This window comes from Canis lupus, chromosome 1, assembly GCF_003254725.2.
Source record: "Canis lupus dingo isolate Sandy chromosome 1, ASM325472v2, whole genome shotgun sequence".
NCBI lineage: Eukaryota > Metazoa > Chordata > Mammalia > Carnivora > Canidae > Canis > Canis lupus.
Genome location: NC_064243.1, coordinates 84857980 through 84863979, shown reverse-complemented (window position 1 = coordinate 84863979; position 6000 = coordinate 84857980).

The following is a 6000-nucleotide window of genomic DNA, read 5'->3' as shown; positions in this document are numbered from 1 at the left end:
AGTCTGGCTACCTGAATGTATATTTTTCTTAGGAGAAATTTTATATTCTGTAGGTAAAATACAAATTATGTTTTGAGACTAATTTGTAAATGCTTCTTTCCTCTTCTGACATTGAAGGCAACATAAATATTTTGCTCATTTTCACCACTAGATGGAGGTATTGTCATTCATGGGAGAGAAATGTCTGCGTTGCTAATTTTCCTGTCTCAGAATCAGACAAATTATATATGTCCTCTGTGATCCACAGCATGCATTTTCCATCATCCCCTCCCCACCGCCAAAACACACACACACACACACACACACACACACACACACACACACACACACTAGTGAGCTAGTATTGAAAGGCACTAAGCAAAACTAAAAGACAACACACCATCTCAGGAGTTAATAATGGATTGGCCACGATGGAGCTACAAAATAAATTCAGAGAGAAATATCCAGCGATGAGTCTGACATTGTAATTACGGGAGTGGAGGGCAGGTTCCTCTTGAAGCATCAATGCATTTTACATGGGTAGGATATAGCTGTAATCCGATCAGCTGCAACTGCCACAGTAACAGAAGGACCCTAAAAATAGAACCCCTATGGTAATCTGTCTGGATTACTAAATTCAGTGACAGCTTGGCAACAAATCAGGGAAATGTTTGCGGAAGAGGATTTAAATATATCATGAAGTTTTATCTGCATTATGGAGAAATCCACATCAGGCCCCCAATTCAGAGCTTCTGCCTTGGGGGCTGCTTCCAAACAACCGAGCTCATTTTGTCAAAACATCACCTTTCGGTCCTGCTTTTTGCAATTTAAGGATGTTAAATCCATTAGTGGAAGGGGGGGGGGGAGGAGAAGCTTTCTAGAGGGGTCTATCTCTACCACCTTGGTGCCTAAATTTTACACCATCAAGTCCATATAGGTACAACTTTACTTTCTTAATGGTGGTAGAGAAGTTAATCAGGAAGCAATGTGGATTCTTATGAAAACATCATTTGAAATAAAGGTAAGGCTTTGTTTTTTTTTTTTTAACTGTACAAAGATATGTGTAACACATTCATAGCTATATCACCAGAAAGGAATGAAATGTTGTAGATGTGTGCAGAGTGTTACCGATAGAAAAGAAAGACACCGCTGTGGACTGTGAACTCAGATTCAGAAACTAGAACAAAGCAAAGGCACGTATTGCCGGTGTGCCTATTTCTCAGCATTTAGGATTAATTATTTTGTGGGCTCTCATTGCAATTTTGCTACCCGTCAGGGAATTGCTCACAGGCCCTTTGGCTTCTCAGCATCATAGTCCCTTCTCAGGTCCTGAGAAGCTCCCCACGATTTCCTTCACTCAGGCCTCTGAATTTCAGAATATTTTAATTTTCTTTCTGTACTTGGGTCTAATAACCCTCTTTCCATTTCTTCAGGATCCTTTCCTCCTCTCTCCCAAGATGTTTTATCCCTTACCTCCCTGGGGGAAATCTTGGCTCTCTCCAAACATTCCTCCACTCTTCTCTTTTACACTAAAAAGCATTTCAAGGAATCAGGGAGTAACTAAATAAAAAGTATAGAAAACTTCAGAGAATGCAGGCAAGATTTCTCTTTTAAATCTTCTCACTGCCCCTGAGATTACGGTATTAAATTTTATAACTCTTTAAAAAGCCTCATCTCTCTTTTCTTTGCTATGCTTTTTCTTAAACCATCCAGCTGACATATGCCAATGTTAGCTTCACTGGGATGATAATCTTTACAAATTTGTAAAGTACAGGGAACCCGGGACACTGACTCATGATACCATTCTTTTTTTGTTCTTTATTTTTGTCAAACAGGTATACTTATTTTGAAGTCTTCTGGTCATTATTATTATTTTTGGAGCTGAGAGATGAGAGGTCCCTTCTATTAATTGCCTGTTAGGTGGTCTGTGATTATCATTACTCTTGCCTTAGCAAGCTCACCTAATTTCAGAATCTTATCAATATTGGAAATTTTAGTATTAGCCAAGAGTAGGCTTGTCATCAATAGAAAACTACACAAGTATGAAATAAGATAATGAAAGACTGTCAAGTAGGACAAATTATAACCAATAAGTAGCAAATTTTCTTAAACCCTGTGATTTTCAATATATAAATGGAATATGTATGACCTTTGATATCATTGTTGGTAATAATGTTAAAGAAATGGGTTCCTGTAGCATAGAGGTTTTGTGAAAGATAACAACGAAGCTTTTGAGCAATGTCTTTTTTTTTGTTTTAAATAATAACTTTACCTTTATGGCTACTATGCCTTTAGTCATTGCTAAATATATACACTGAAACTGCCTTTCAATACAAACTACACAGATTGAGAATTAACCAGGTTATTAACAATATCACCAATAATCCTAGGAATATCCCATGTTCCGACTATATCCCTTCCATGTAGAAGAAATCATTATCTTGACTTTTACAATAAATAATTGCTTTTCTATATGATTTTATAATTCTTATAAATAACGGCTTTTGTTTTGTCTATTACTGTATCTTTTCTAAATGGAGTAATATTAAGTGTATCATTTTGTATCTTACTTCATTTACCTAATATATTCATGATATTGCCTATAACAATAGCTCTTTCCTTTTCCTTGCAATAGAACACATCATTGATTTTACTTACACATTATATTTTCGATGAACATTTGGGTTGTTTCTATATTTTTGTTATTATGAACTATGATGCTATAAGCTTATAAAACCTGTTCAGGGGTATTTAAAAATTGGAAAACCTAAATAACTGTAGCAACATATCACGTTCATGATTAGAAGACTCATATTTTAAAGATGTCAATTCTTCCAGATTGATTTATAAACTCAGTACAATCTCAAGAGAACTACTCATTTTCCACCTAACTCTCCTAAACACTGCTGCCAAATTAACTTGCCTAAAATATGGCTTTTATCTTGTCATTCCGTGCTTAAAACCTACAGTGATTCCCCACTCCCCAGAGCTGTGCTGTTTAACACTGACACCACTAGCCTCATGTGGCTACTTAAATTTAAATTTTAATTAATTATAATTAAATAAAATTAAAATTCAGTTTCTCAGTTGCACTAGCCAGATTTTAAATGCCCCATAGCCACGTATGCCTACAATATTGGACAATGCAAATATAAGGCAGTTCCCTCATCACAGAAGGTTCTATCGGGCAGCTCTGTTCTATAGTATAATGTCATTTTAGTGTGGCATTCAAGAAGTTCACAGTCCAAACCTAACACTTCCATTCAATTTCATTACCCAAAATCCCTTTGAAAAGAGTGGTCATTTCTAACTACACCTACTTTGACCTTACGACTTAAATGCACTTCTGTCTTTTTGCACTGAAATTCAATTGACCTAGCTCTTACTGTAATTCCTCTATTAGGCTTTCTTGACTCCTCTGTTTTTAATATGAAATACCCCTTCTGGGACACCTGGGTGGTTCAATAGTTGAGCATCTGCCTTCGGCTTAGGGTGTGATCCCAGATTCCTGGGATCAAGTCCCATATTGGGCTCCTTGCATGGAGCCTGCTTCTCCTGTCTCTGCCTCTCTCTCTCTCTGCCTCTCTCTGTGTCTCTCATGAATAAGTAAATAAAATCCTAAAAAAAAAGAACTATCCCTTCTAAGTGATAATGATAATCTCCTTCAGTACATTATTTTTGGTAACTGTATTTGTGTATACTCTTAAGTACAGTTTGTAGATGTCTTAGGTCTATAGGTTTCTGGATGAAAGGATCATAATTGTTAGTTCTATCATCCCCTCCACAGCTGGGCTGCTGCTCACTGATGACAACAAATTCTAGTAGATGCTATTACTTATGTTATTTATCTGCTGTTGACTTTCCTTTCCAATGAAAATATACCTCTCAACAGTAGTGCAGCCTTTCCTGACTACCACTGTCTTTGTCCTTTGTTAACCTTGATGTGCATGCAAGAAGGCTCTTTTCAATATCAAGTCTCGTGGAACATTCAAAAGTACATCCCTACTCCCCCACTCCTGTAAAATACTACATTGCTCCTCTGATGGTGACAGCACCGGTGGTCAAAACTGTCCATTGACTGTGTCATGCCTAATTACTTGTGTGTTGTCTCTAGAGTTCAATAATACAAGTTATTAATGAGTTAGTATGCCTCTCATATCTAATTTCCCAAGTTAAATTTACACTTGTTGTTATTGGCCACATGTCATACGTTGATACATGCCATATGTAATATTTTCAGAAAGCTTTGTTAAATGTTGGTTTAGAAAGAATTGGTAGACTCAGTCCACCTCTCCATAACTTAAGTCCCTGTGTCCCCAGAAATTTTATCAGAGTTGACATTAATGAAGCCTGACTTTCCTTTACCATCCTCCCAGAAAAACCAAGGACTAGCTATACTGTCTTAAGACACACTTTCTTCAGACTCTCCCCATCTTAGTAAGAGACTCGTTGTGTTGATTATTGCAATGCGGCTTGTACCAGTACACTTAATCGTTGAGGGTTCTGTGACACTGATGAGGAAAAAAAAATGGAAATATGAGCTGCTATGTCTCTCTTGCTTATTGTTCTATCTCTGCACTAAGGAAACATTCACTCCCCTCAGCTGTCTCAGAGATATAGCCAGGATAGTCCATTCTAGGTGAAGTCTGGTTTCCAAATATTTAGCAGACCAAGCAAATCATTTTACTTCTTAAATCTTTGATGTTGGCTTAGATGCTGTATAAGATCCTGTGAGATTCAAATTAAAATGATGAAGGGACCAGTGGAGGAAATTTAAGTGTTTTCTTAATAACAAAAATAAGTCATGTCTTTTCCTTATTGATAACTGATGAATAGAGGCTGACTGAAGCTAAAACAAAGAGCTATTGGGTTTTTTTTTTTTTTGTATGATTTTTAAAGAGTATCTTTTAAAGAATTGGTGGTAAATTATCCTGAATCAATCCAGTAGCAGTGTTTGCTCTCCTTGCCTGTCAAGGAAAATTCTTCATTACATACTTTAAAATGCACTGTTTTCTTTGCCTGGGCACTGTTATCTCCCACGTTTTAAAAATTACATTGCTCTTTAACACAAATGTCCCGGAAAGGGCAGACATCAGACCATTATTTCTTGGCATTTGCCTGCTGTCTGGTCTCCTAGTTTGATTAGGAGAATCATGTTTTTAAAGGTGCTGTCTTAATTCTCTTCTCATTTCTACTCTACCTTGAATTGATTCATTAGCATTTGACCATAACTATCATAGCAACACTCTGGTTTGTTTGGTCTCTGATAGCATGAGTTTTGCATCTTAAAAACACATATGTATTTAAAATTATTCCCTGGGAGGTAAAAAGACTATTTTTGTTGTTCATATTTTGCTTTGTTTTGTTCCAGAAGAGCCATTCATTTGTGATCAGTATGCTGATTTCTTTTTACTTTGTAAGATGTTCTACTTTTCACCCTTTATGGTATTCCTACAGACCCCAGATAACAGGAGCAAAATATACATAAGGTTTTTATTTCTTCCGTGCTAACCATCAACAAAGGATGGGTGGGTACCTGGGTGGCTCAGTCGTTGAAAATCTGCCTTCAGCTCAGGTCGTGATCCCGGGATCCTGAGATCGAGTCCTCCATTGGGCTCCCCGGAGGGAGCCTGCTTCTCCCTCTGCCTATGTTTCTGCCTCTCTCTCTCTATGTCTCTCATGGATAAATAAATAAAATCTTTAAAAAAAGAAAAAAGAAAGGATGGATGTCTATGTGTATCTGTTTATGGAGAATTACCAGTGCTTCTTTTCTTTGTTCAATAAAAGTAAAAGGAGTGGGTATGAGAATTGTGGATGTGTAGTACTGTGCAATACTTGTATCAAGCTTGCTATGTAAATGTCTACAAACTTTTGGACTATTAGTTTTCTAGTTAGAGGAGCCCATGGCTTGATTTTATCATGTAAACTCATTTGTTGGGGTTGTCTTTAATTGGTTTATGTAAATTGTTCTTTGGAATATTCCCTTAAAACAATTGATACACTACAAATTGTGACTCATTC